At 37.8% G+C, this 13391-nt stretch overlaps 1 protein-coding gene across 2 annotated transcripts in view; it reads left to right on the top strand.

Annotated features, from left to right (window-relative positions):
* LOC108738953 (scavenger receptor class B member 1) overlaps positions 1-13391 on the top strand; it is a 162570-nt gene that overhangs the window by 97969 nt on the left and 51210 nt on the right. The window lies entirely within an intron of this gene.

Genomic DNA, 13391 nt, shown 5'->3' with positions numbered 1-13391 from the left:
ATATAATTCCAACCAGGCAGTTATAAAGTCAACCCTAATCTTTGGGGTACCTAATCAACCTCTATCCGCTGCACCGCTTACTGTTATTCTGTTTTCACTTTGTCTGTACTACTCATGAAGCATTTCCTAACTTAACAAAAGCGTGTTCAAAGCGCAGCAAAGTACCGCACTCCCAAGTGGAAACAAGAAAGAAGATACGTCCATTTTCACAGATTTTGACCGTCTCAACTATACATGAGTCATCATTGTTCTCTGTTCATTCAATTGACATAACACATTCTTAATCAACTTCAAGTTAGAAGAAATTCTGCCCAGGTCCAAGTGTTTCTGTAGTTTGCTTAGTTTCCTTACTCATATGCAGGAGCAGCAATAATATTATCCACTTTCTTTCACTTCTCTTCTTTCGTTATCTTCTTCACCTCAATCACCACCCACACCATTTCATCAACTCCTAGAAGAAGACTGACGAGGGCTTTCCGACCCATCCTCCTGCGTAATCTGAAGGAACTTCCTTCCCATCAGCATTAGCAGCTGGTGGAAGTGGAACATCCAAAAGTTGAGTTTCTTGGCTAGAATACAAGGTAGAAGCCTAGTCTGTCAAAGTTACACCTGTTGTCTTTCATATGAGGGTAATCCCAAAACTGAAATCTCCAGAGCTTTCGGGAAATTACTGGTATAACTAATTACCCTATTCTCACACAAGCCATCGCTTATTTTGCTGCGAAGTTCCATCTTGGCTCAGCAGTTGACCTTAATAGAGTTCCTGCTTGCCGCTACCATCATGTGCGAAGTTATTCCGTTGAGCGCATTCATCAGCAGTAAACCGAAGTGTCTGAAGAGTCATGCATGTAGATATGTCAAAAATGTTTGATCCCAAATATTGTTGTTTTCATGTACGCGGTTGCAATGAAACTCATGGAAACTCAACGCGTTGTCACGGGTGGTTCGTTGGTTCCCCCTTGTCCACACCTTCTGATATTTCACAGTACCAAAAGCTTCTGGCATCCATGTAAGGATCTCCGTACTGATGATGAATCTTGAAAAATTTAACGCCCACAGTATTCAAAAAAGCTAATGACCTTGTGAACTCTGCACCTTGCGATAACGGCAATCGGGAACTTCATTTACAAACGGCTGCTGAACCAATATAGACGGAGCGTTCCAGAAAGTCAAGCGATGGCTTCCTTGAGGATGGGGTAAATAATAAGCACAGTAGTGTGGCTAAAAGCCACTTAAAAAATTTGGAAACCTTACTTTTGGAATTGCCCTCGTAGTGTTTTGGGCGCATAATTCTGATTTAAGTTACTCAAACATGTTTCTGGAAAAAGGGCAGTCATAAAAGGAAACTGCACAGCGACATAATGCGCATATTGTTTTTATCAAACAAGCGGATCTGTGTATAATATTATGTGTTTCGGTCATCAAGTTGAAAGGTGCCGATAAAAATGCAAACGTCAACGTGTACTGCCGCATATTCCAATTTCCTTTTTTGTGGACACGTAAAGTTGCCCTATAATTTTAAAATGGAAAAGTATGGAGTAAATAGCACGCTGATATCACCGGAAAAATGGTATGTACGCCATTCGAATTTTCCAGAAACAACCACTTTAGAGCGAGTCTTAAATTTTATTAGATTTCAAGAAATTGATAGTAATTTTTCCGGGAACCGAAGGTTCCTTAATGCATCCACTACGCTGATATCTTGAGATCCCAAACTATTACCTGCTTTTGCTTAGAAGAAAAGTTAATTTCTTTCATCTACTTATTCTTAGCGGAAGTACTCAACAATCTCTAAGAGAAGTGGCTGTGACAAACGAACAGTTGAACACTGAAATGGTCATACACGAACTGTGTTATTAGTTTTGGTACAGAAACCTAAGATACAGTGGCCTAGCGATCATGTTTAACATTACAGACGACACCTATTGATTCCATTCTGTTTTTCCTGTAAATTCCTTAGATCCTTCAGGCAAATGTTGATACTGTGAATAAAAACTATTAGAAATGAGGAGATACTAAAAAGAACAGGAGAACAGAGGAGGAAGTCCATACAGAATAGGGGAGATAGGTTTTTAGGACGCCTTCTCAGGTATGAAGGGCTAGTTAGAAATATACTTGGGGTAGAAACAGGACTAAGAGGGGGTGAAGATAGCCTTAGATTAGATTACGGTCCAAGAACAGTTAGCGCTATAAGTTTTCGAGAAGTGCAAAGATTGACTCAAGTTAGAAAGACGTTGAGGAGCGCGTCCAGTCAATCTTTGAACTAAAGACCTTATAATAATGATGACAATCATGATGAATCTGTTCCTTCTCTTCTGGGTACATTTTCGTCCGTCTCTCCTATGTCTTTTCGACCACCTCCACCAAGTGAATTAAAAAGGGTCTTCCGCCCAAACCTTTGACTTTGTAATACGAAGAAACTGCCCTCCAATCAGTATCAGTAACTGGTAGAAATGAATCGCAAATGTTTCTAGTTTTCTTATTAGACTGGTAATCTATTTTATTTTACATTCGTCATATGACTTGGTTACTTTTCTAGACCCACCTTGGAACGTGAAGACAAAAAAAAACAGGAACAAATTAACCAAATCCTAATCTGCTATGTCTTGCACTGCCTCAGTACCATTTCTGTTCATATAACCATAAAATATGGGTGTGAATAGATCTTTTCTCATATTATGTCACAAGCATTTGCAGTTAACGACTCCTGTTATACGACGTTCGTTAATAGCGATAAAATGTTTTTTTGTGTTCAAAACAGACTAGATTGAAATAACTCACTTTCTATAAATAGACCTTTAGCGATAACAGATGTCGTATTTTAAGTTTAACGGTAATAATATGCTTATGCACCTATTATGATATGTTGATTCAATTGCATAACAGTAAAACAAGCAAAATTCTAGTATAGCCACATACCATATGTTTCACGACTTTTTGCAGAAACGTAAACTAATTTGTACCTACTTGTTCTTTATTCCGATTGGGCCCCAATAATGATCTGTTTGGCGTTGCAAGGCTACATATACAGGATGTTTCTGAGATAAGTGGAGTAAAAAGTAAAACTGGGCGTGAACTAGTAAACTATTGAGAAATTATGATAATAATTAAGTAACTACATCGATGAAAAACGTAAATAATGACGGTTGTGGAAAGACTAATAAAGTAAACATCAAATAAAATAATTCGAAGTGGTCTGTATTCTGTCGAAACTGCCAGACGCGGATCGCGATTTCGATCTTTTTGTATCTCATCAGCGCGTCGCAGACAGTTCCGACAGAACACAGACCAACTTTTACCTGCTGTCTTAACAGTGAGTTTTAGAAAATACCACAAATGGCGTGGTAAACGCCATCTGTAGTACGATGCTACATTTTAGGATTACGTATGCATCGTACTACAGATGGCGTTTACCGCGCCATTTGTAGTATTTTCTAAAACGTACTGTTAAGACAGCAGGTAAATGTTGGTCTATGTTCTGTCGGAGCTGCCTGCGACGCGCTGATGAGATCCAGAAAGATCGAAATCCCGATCCGCGTCTGGCAGTTTCGACAGAATACAGACCACTTCGAATTATTTTATTTTATTCGATTAAGCTAACGTGCCTATCACGTTGTGGTTGGCTACGCCAGGATTCGTTTTCAGCAAGTAGATATCCACACAAGTGGACCTTGTTGGAGCATACGTAACCCTAAAATGTAGCATCGCGCTACAGATGGCGTTTACTGCACCATTTGTAGTATTTTCTAAAAGTAAGCATCAATAGCTTACTACTACACATAATGATTTTTAGACGCCCCTGCGAAATAGCTGATGGAATTCAGTATTCTAATGTCGTATTTCCCTGCGTGATGCTACCAGGGTTGGACTGATCCTTGACTGCACTTTCAAATGCGTTTTTCTCGAAAACGCTGGACATTCAGAACATTAAATATTTACTTGTGAAGTCCTAGGTCGTTTCACCTGTTTGTCCGACTAAATGTGCTACGCCACTGTATTTTCATATACACAGGCCTAAATTTAATAATCGTTGGCAATTTGACATAAGATACCAGCATTATACACATACATAAATAGACGGTTGGTACATTGCCTTGCGCATTAATCACTTGTTATTATATCTAGGTAAAGGAATAAAATAATGGATAAATTGAAGACTATATAAAATGCAAATTCTCCGTTATTTATTACTACGGGCGAGTTACCATTTTGATTGCCCAACATGATTCTAGAATGCAATAATTCGTATTGCAATAGGCTACAAGTTAGCGAATTACCCATTATAGATGATAATAATAATTTATGTCATGATTTTTAGTTCATATGTAGAATGCCTTTAATCAATAATATTACTAATGTCATTTTGTGCCTTGTGGATCGTCAATTTATAAAATGTTTCGTAAATAATGATGAAAATAAATAAAAGTAAAACAGAAATACTGGTATGCAAGGGAAGAAAAAGTAGGGAATGAGCGAATGTAAAGATAGGAGACGAAAGATTAGAAGAAGTGGCTCATTTTAGGTATCTAGGAAGTCAGGACGGAAGGAGTAGTAGGGATATTAAGCAGAGAATAGCACAGGGTCGAATCGCCTTCAATAAAAAGAAGTTACTTTTATGCTCGCGAACAATTAATTTAGAAATTCGAAAAAGATTGTTAAAGGTGTATGTTTGGAGCACGGCGGAAAAAGAGAAGGTTAGAAGCGTTCGAAATATGGTGTAACCAGCGAATGATGAGGATACCGTGGATAGAAGAAGGTTAGGAATGAAGAGGTATTAGGAAGACAGAGGTCTCTAAGAAAGTCAAAAATAAATACGCGAGATAGGTTGATAGGACATCTTCTCAGGCATGAAGGTTTGGTGAGAGATATATTAGAGGCAGAAACGGGAGTTAGGAGAGGTAGAAGTAGACCTAGATTAAATTACTGTTCGCAAATGGTTAAGGATGTGGGATGTTCTAGTTTTAGGGCAAGGGATAGGAAGGGGTGGAGGTGCGTGTCCAAGCAGTTCTAATGAATTAATGGATATAAAAATGACATTATTAATAGTTAAAAGTCGCCTGTCGAAGTTAATGTTTATAGGGAATTGTGTCTACAGGTTAGAAATTTGGGCACAATAGACAGCAAGCAGCCTGGAGGCAGAAGTAGAAAGTATATGGCTTGCTTTATTAGTGATGATGACACTTATATTTTTAAATTATTTTCCAAGCTGATACCTTTTGCAAAGAAGAAAGATTTTGGAGTTGTAGAAGTTCATTGAGGATTGTCTGTATAACTTCATGGAAAGCTAATCAACAAAACCATCAAGAATTTTCATCAGTTTTCATATTATTATTAAAGGTTGCAAACTACTTTAGTCCATAATATCTTGGGCTTAGCTTAATCGGAGTTTGACCTCTAAGGTCAAGTGTGAAAATTAGGCCAGAAATTAGAAGCATGAATAAATAATTGAGGCAAACCGAATATTATAATTCACCTGCTGCTCCCTATATTCGTAGCTACGAGATTGTTGCAGGAACTTTGAAATCTACCCCATTATGCACTGTAACTTTCTGTTGCGGCAAATATTGCCCCAATAATTTAATTTTCCCCGTAAATTGAAAGACATTGCAGTTATACCATTAAGGAATTTGAAATCCCTGAACAATTCTTCATCGAAAGTAAATGGAATGTTTGGAAAGTCGTGTATTTTCAATAAAGAACTGTCAATGAGATTCAACTTCTAGATTTTGGGATTGCTTCCTTTACATGTGCTCTGAGATCTTCCTTTCTGTCATATTTCAAGATTTCAATTTAATAGAAAATATTCTGTCTTCCTTTATCCAAATTTCTTTGTGGCTTTATTGGCACAAACAAATACTTCAGCTGAAATAGTTTTCCATTTTTCTATCGTCTTCATGTCGATCATGTACTTCTCCCAATCACCTCCATCCATCCACATTTTTAAAGAAGGCTGAAGAGAGACTTCCGACCTAGTTACTGCTTTACACCACAGTGTAGGTTCATGGGAATCAGCTGGTGGGAATAAATACAATAAATTTGTTTTATTACTAAGGGATCTGTATCGATTTATTGAATTTATTCAGAAGGTTGACCTTTTTAAAGAACTAGAGGGCCATAGACCCTTGTATCTAATGTTAACTTCAACTGGAAATCATTAGCACATTTGAGAAAAAGTGTTTTGGTGTCTGACTAGGCGGGCAACGAAGTGATCATGTTAGCTTTCATTTCAAACAAAACAATTGCAATAAAATGAGCGGGTTTAAATGTCTACATTCGAAATTCATTCTAATTGATAAACTGAGTATTAGTATCACAAAAGTGACCATTATCTAGAAGGAGATGTAGCAACTAGTAGTTTCTTAGCCCGTTTATTATGTCTAAGCCCTGACTGGTATATTCTAACCTCAAAATTTTAACGTTCAACTGGTATTTAATAAAATATTTTACATCATCAGTGTTCATTTGTTTTGAGGTGACAACAAACACATTGTATTCCTAGTGAATTTTCCCAAGTATTCCGTGTGAGTTGACTAAAAGGCATCAGACTTTAGTGACGGCGACGTATTTAGCGGAAAATTAATTTGTATGCGTCATTTTGAGCGGAAGTGTTTACGGAGACGCTGAACAAAATCGTTTAGACGTGATAACGTGCGCTTTAGTTCGAGAACAATTTCCTAGAGGTAATGGGTCGAACGGAAATCCCAAAAATCCTCCCCGTCCTCGATTAACAAACGAAAAGTTCCACTTAAAATGGTAATTGCAACGGCAACACCGTCGCTAACGCCCAACCGGATGAAACTGTTAAAAAGTTTTGTTTGCATTATTTTAGAACGTTGCTGCAATCCGACCCAATTCAAATGGAAAAATTGCAATCGTTCCACTGAATTTAAACAGAGCATTTAGACGAAGGTAGACACGGTAGGGTTCATACCAACTTTGTTGGTGCAATTGAGATAATAATCAACAAAAAGATTAAAATATGAAATACTTCAAAAAAACTTCTTCAAAATTCAATTTCCACCTTCTGCAAATTCCCGGAGATAAATGAGAAAAAAATNATGTCACCTCAAGGTAGGCCTAGTGGCGTCATCTCTTGGTTAGGCCGGAAACTTATCAATCCACCCTCGTATGAAACACTTTAAGATACTCTTCAATAACGGTTGACATTTAATAATCATCATGAATGTGAGATTAATTCAATTTCCACCCAATATAAATTACCTCAAATTAATGAGGCATTGTAGTGGTTGAAAATGAGTTAATTTCATATTAAAGTCTGAAGATTATTAAAGAGATTAAAGTTGAAGCTTATTTTATAGAATTGATATAATTGATGATGTGATAGCAAAATTGGCCTTAAAACTGTTGTATTTACTTTCTTCTTTCAACTTACCAATTAGACTAGAGAGGTTATAGGGAGTATCCTTAACATAGAAAGGACATGTCAAGTAGGAATTGCAGCGGACAACAATAAAAAAAAATGAATAACATTACACAAATTGATGTGTAATAGAAAGAGATGCAAACCAGCAGAATTTGAGCATGTTGCCAGTATTGGTCAGTCAACATTCTCAGGAATTCAGGAAAGCAAAAGCGCTTGTTTAAAGATATAATTCCAATCAGGCAGTTATAAAGCTAATCCTGATCTTTCGCAAACCTAAACAATAACCTCTAAACAATGAAGCATTTCCTAACCTTACAAGGACGTGTTCAAAACGCACAAAAGAGTAAACTCCCAAGTGTAAACAGATAAATTATTGCGGACTATGCCAATTTTGATCGTCTCAACTATAGTAACATTTTGAGTAATATTCTATTATTTAAACATTCCAGTGTTAGCTGTTTGTGAAACATTATTTAAATAAACTAATAAAACAAATTGGTAAAGGATTTCGCGATTCGAATCAGAACAGAATCAAATAAATCAAATTGATTTTATTAAAAAATGATGAAGCCATTAACTGTTGGTGAACGATATTGATTAATATATGGTAATAATGTTCGTGGGTTTAACAAAACAAAAGAACTCAAAAACACTATTAAATTATTACTAAACTTAGGTTATGAAGTATTCTAGTTATTTACACTACTGTTGATATATCACTATTCGCTGCGCTATTTATTTCACTGCTATCACTGTCAATTTATTTCTGGATTCACTTCTGCGACGGTCAATTTATTTCGTCTTCTCTCGGCGATCGTCTCTTCCATTAAATACTCTTTTGTTTACTTTCGGGAACCTTCTGGAAACATTCGGATAGTTTATTTTTTCTTTTAACTGTTTAACTGCTTTCCCAGAACGCGTGTACGACACACCCATTTACAAATACGGTGCGCATGAAGAAAGGCGCCCGCGGCTAGTCGGCGAATCGATAAGCCGTTCACGCACACGTGTGTCCGATCGCACACAAACACGCTCGTGCTTACTACAATATGATGAAAACTTACCATTAGACGAAAGAAGCTTCTGAATTGCTTCCCAATTGTTTGTTTTAATTAAAAAACTTAAACATGTCCCAAAAATATTTAACTACATAACTATAAAAAACCTACCATCATCAGTCAGTTATCCACGCATTTGTAATAAGAAGAAGTTAATAGATTTATTCCAATTTGTACATTAATTATAGCACTCTTGTAGTTGGTGTTTGCTTAGCTTTATGATATCTCATATACATGTCTTTCTAAATTACAGTTGGTGGCCCAATTATGTTGCATTGGGAAAGATATACAAAACGACGTAAAAAGTAACTTCATGCATAATATACGACTAGATACAGTATCAAGCAAAAGTTGTCAACCGTGCTGGGAATGTTAAATTGTTAAATAACTTGCTCATTCAATCGTGATAGATTGTTATAAGCTTTCCTATTATTCCTTCTTTTGTAGAATAATTCCGGAAAGAACTTTGATCAGTTCTTATTATGATTTATTAAAATTTTAATTGAAAATAGTTTAATGTGAACTAGCAAGTAAAGCTTATTTACTTCAGTAAATTAAATAAATCTCTTGAAAGTAATATGAATTTACTATGAAGAATTGTAAGAATATAATCGATTACTGATTCAGTAGGGATAAGAATCTCATTACAAAATCGTCAAATTTTCAACATGGACAGTGGGTGCGGCGGAAAAGAAAATGTTAGAAGCGTTCAAAATGTGGTGTTACAGGCGAATGACGAGGATACCGTGGATAGAGAAGGTTAGAAATGAAGAGATATTAGAAGAGCAGGACCCTATGGAAGTCAATAAGAAGTAGGCGAGATAGGTTAATAGGATACCTTCCCAGGCATGAAGGTCTAGTCAGAGACGTATTATAGGCAGAAACAGGAGTTAGGAGGGGTAGAGGTAGATCTAGATTAGATTACTGTTCGCAAATAGTTAAGGATGTGGGATGTTCTAGTTTTAGGGAAATGCGAAGATTGTCTCAGGATAGCAAACAGTGGAGGTGCGTGTCCAACCAGTCTTAAGGCTAACGACTTTGTAATATGAACTTTTCAAAAAGAAACAATCCAAAATCCAGTTTATTACTATGCCGTACAAGTCAAAATAGGAGTCGAGGGTATTTTTTTGTAAACTTGGTTTTCGAATTGCGTATAATTCAAACCTGAACACCCTACAAATTCTTCTTGGTAACTCTGAGTGAGTTGTATATGAAATTAATTGTAAAGATTATGGTATGAAATATGTAGGACAAACTGAACGCACAATTCACGTTAGGTTCAATGAGCATGTCAGGTTCGGCAGAACTGAAAAATCCACTATTGCCCATTATAATCATCCACTTGTCTTTAGTTTTAGTTTTCTTCAGCCCTTAAATGTTTAACTTGTCTTTAGTTTTTAGTTCTTTTCGGTCCCTGAAGAAGATAACGTTGTTATCGAAACGCTTAGTGTCCTGTTTTGGCGTTAAGGTTTGAGCTGGTACCTATTCTATAACACCGTTAAAATTCGCCAGTCTTCCAGATCAGTTATTCTTTCTAAAGGACATATACTTTTTGGCGGTACTGTAGTCATGTGCATATTCCTCATTTCTAGCAGGCGGCTGTGAGCAGCAGTAACAGAAATGGTGGCAGCGCAGGGCCGACTGTTCACTTTAATTTTATGGTCTGCTAATATGCAACCTAAATTAATGTAAATTTTCGAGGTTTCTAATGAATTCTAGTTCACTAAATAACTTCCGCCAGTGGGCACTGACAGCATTAAATTCACTCTCGAGATGCAGTTTGTTATGGACAATTGTGTGTGCCGTTATTACCTTTGTAATTAAAACATGCACACCGTAAACAATATATTTTAAACTAACCTGCCCGCAGCAACGACCCATGAACAAAACAACAACGAAAATCGTCAGCGCCAACTATTACAACATTCGATTGGTATTATTACCGGCTGTTTAATCAAGTTCACTTATGGAATGTTCACTTGCGGGCAGTTTAATTATTTATGATGATAATAATAAGAAAACTTTATATGTCATATATCTGTCAAATATACTTACATTACAGTAGCAATGAAGTTTTAAGAGAAGCAATATAAACTTAGGTTAGGGATGTTTAAATAATAAAACAGGTTGAATTTCTGTTTCTACTTAACAGATGGCGTCTTCAGTGTCTTCATCGATTATCGGCCGTCTAAGTTCACGACTAACAGAGAAACAGGTGATATGCTTAAGTAGATGTAGTTGAAAAAGCATACTCCACATGTATATCCGTACACCCCTTTTTCAACTCAACCCATAAATGTATTGTACACCAACTACGCAATTACTATGCAAGTAAGAGTTTGTGTTACCTTACTTTCATTCAGTCACCTACCCCTTTACGCTTGCCTTGGTAAAATTTATCCACACGTCAAACCGGCACAGAGATGCTTTGGATGGAATGAAGGACTTCCTGGGGGCATCCGCTCCGTCAGATAGATTAGTCATAGGAAGTCACCGTAGTTCCTGAGAGTCAACAAGGCGAATGACCAACCTCCAGGTTCGGGTCTATCCAAATCTTTAAGCGTTCAACTCGGAGACTACGCCCCGTTGCATAGCTTCCTCATCAAGCATACGGGCTATCAACCAACTGCCCCCTTAGGTCCAACACCAGATGGCGAGAGAGGAGTCAAAGCTAGACCTCTGAACAACAACCCCCGAGAAGTATTGATGTATGCACTCCAGTGGCCATCGACTGCGTTCTTCCGTATACGTACTATCTCCGATAACCTTCAGCCTCCTGACAAGCTCGGGCTTCTTTCGTCTCCACTCTGCTTTCTCTCAGAATGTACAGCCCCCCTAATGGGTCAGGTTGTACACTCGTTCCATTTTTAATTGCAGTGTTCTACATGTTTCATGCCGTAATCCCCCTAATGGGCCAGGTTACCCTCAACTCTGTGACCCCATCTCATGCATACCACTACTTCGCCATGGACACAGGCGCAGAGGGATCACTCAGAGGACCGTTGACTTTTCGGCGCCTGTGATTATTATTGAAGATGTCGGGGACACCACCAGGAGAACCCCCCTTTCAACTTGCAAACTGTATCGGTGAGGGCGGGTTCTTCCCCAATGTCAGTCAACCGGGTCTGTTCTGAGTTTACAACCTGTTCGAATGTCAGTTGCAGTTCCCCTCGCAGCTTGCCATAGCACTCCAGGCAGGTGCTTCCAGATCTTCGTCTATATTCGTAGGCTATTTCCCTCCTGCACTTTGCCGCCAGATGTACGGGGGCCTTTAGCTTTGCGTATGGCTACTGAGCTAGCCCACAGTTACTAGAAGAGGATCGTGAAGAGGGGGGGATACTACAGACAGACCATATACAGAAGGAAACTATAAAACATTCCAATTTCTTTTGTGCCTCTGCTAAAACTCGATGTTCCGACACTGATACGGTCAGTTTTATAACCGGTTATATGCGTCTGTTCGTTACATGAACGCGACCGGAAATGGACCATTATGTAGACACTATACGCGTTACCAAAATACGCCATCTATCATATCTCTCTATTAATCGTATTTTAATTAACGCGCAGATAAATTTCGATTTGTGTGTAATTCGCGGCAACAACGTACGATACCATTCAGCCAGCCCGTCCAAAGCCTACTCGGGTACACGGCGGAGGGTTCGACGGCGGTCCAACGTTCTCGTGCCCGGGCATGTACACTGGTTGTTAGTGTCATAGGAGGCGGTGTATATCGAATCGAATAGATTAATTTAGATGAATTAGGCTGAATCGCGGGCGGATCTAGACTTCGACAAATTAATACACGAGCTACGTATAATTGGGCAATAAGTCACGTCGTAAATAAAGTTCCGGTTGTACGTTATCAATTTGCGTGTGCACTCGCGACAACCGATTGTTGCTTAAAACGCCGTAGTTTCTGCCGATAAAACCCCACGAAATGGCTTTCGACGGAACTGATAAGGAAATGTAATCGATTATGATAAAATAAAGAGAACCAAATTATGTTTCACCATGGACGTACCATCTTCTTTCTTAAGATTTTTAACCATCATTAAAAATAGAAGTGTGACACAGGCATATTTTATAGATATCTAGAGTAATTGGCAATTTTAGAACTTTAACAACAATATAGAAGAATAAATATTAGGAAGGGAGTTAGATATAAGCGGATATGGTTAGTGTTAATTTGTAATCTATACATCAGAGGTGCGATCATCATCATGAGGTCATCAGTCCTAAGACTGGTTGGACACGCACCTCCATTCTTTTCTATTCTGAGTTAATCTTCTCAAAACTAGAACAACCCACATCCTTAACTATTTACGATAATATGTCTCTGTGTTGCCCTTTATGCCTGAGAAGATGTCCTACCAACCTATCATGCCTATTTCTTATTGACTTCCATAGAGTTCTCTGTTCTCCTATTCTTTTTAATACTTCTTCATTTCTAACCTTCTCTATCCACAGTATCCTCATCACTCGCCTGTAACACCACATTTCGAACGCTTATAATCTTTTTTTTTCCGTCGTGCCCACTGTCCATGTTTAGCACCTGTACAGCACCGCGCTCCAAACATACCCCTTTAACAACCTTTTTCGAATTCCTAAATTCTTTTTATTGAAGGCGATTCAACCCTGCGCTAATTTCTGCTTTGTATCCCTAATACTCCTTCCGTCCTGACTTATTTCACTTCCTAGATACCTAAAATCGGTCACTTCCCCTAATTTTTAGACTCCTATCTTTATATTCGCTCTTTCCCTACTTTTTTTTCACTTTCATACTACTATTTTTGTTTTACTTTTATTTATTTTCATACGGTACTGTTTTGTCAGTACCGCTTCCATTTTATTTAAAGCTATTTCTAACTCCTCTTGCTAAATGCTAATAGTGCTATATCATCTGAGCATACTAATCTTTTGCTCCTGTATATCTATCCCTACAGTTG

This window comes from Agrilus planipennis, unplaced genomic scaffold (assembly GCF_000699045.2).
Source record: "Agrilus planipennis isolate EAB-ADULT unplaced genomic scaffold, Apla_2.0 scaffold118, whole genome shotgun sequence".
Lineage (NCBI taxonomy): Eukaryota > Metazoa > Arthropoda > Insecta > Coleoptera > Buprestidae > Agrilus > Agrilus planipennis.
This window is presented reverse-complemented; position numbering and strand designations above follow the sequence as displayed.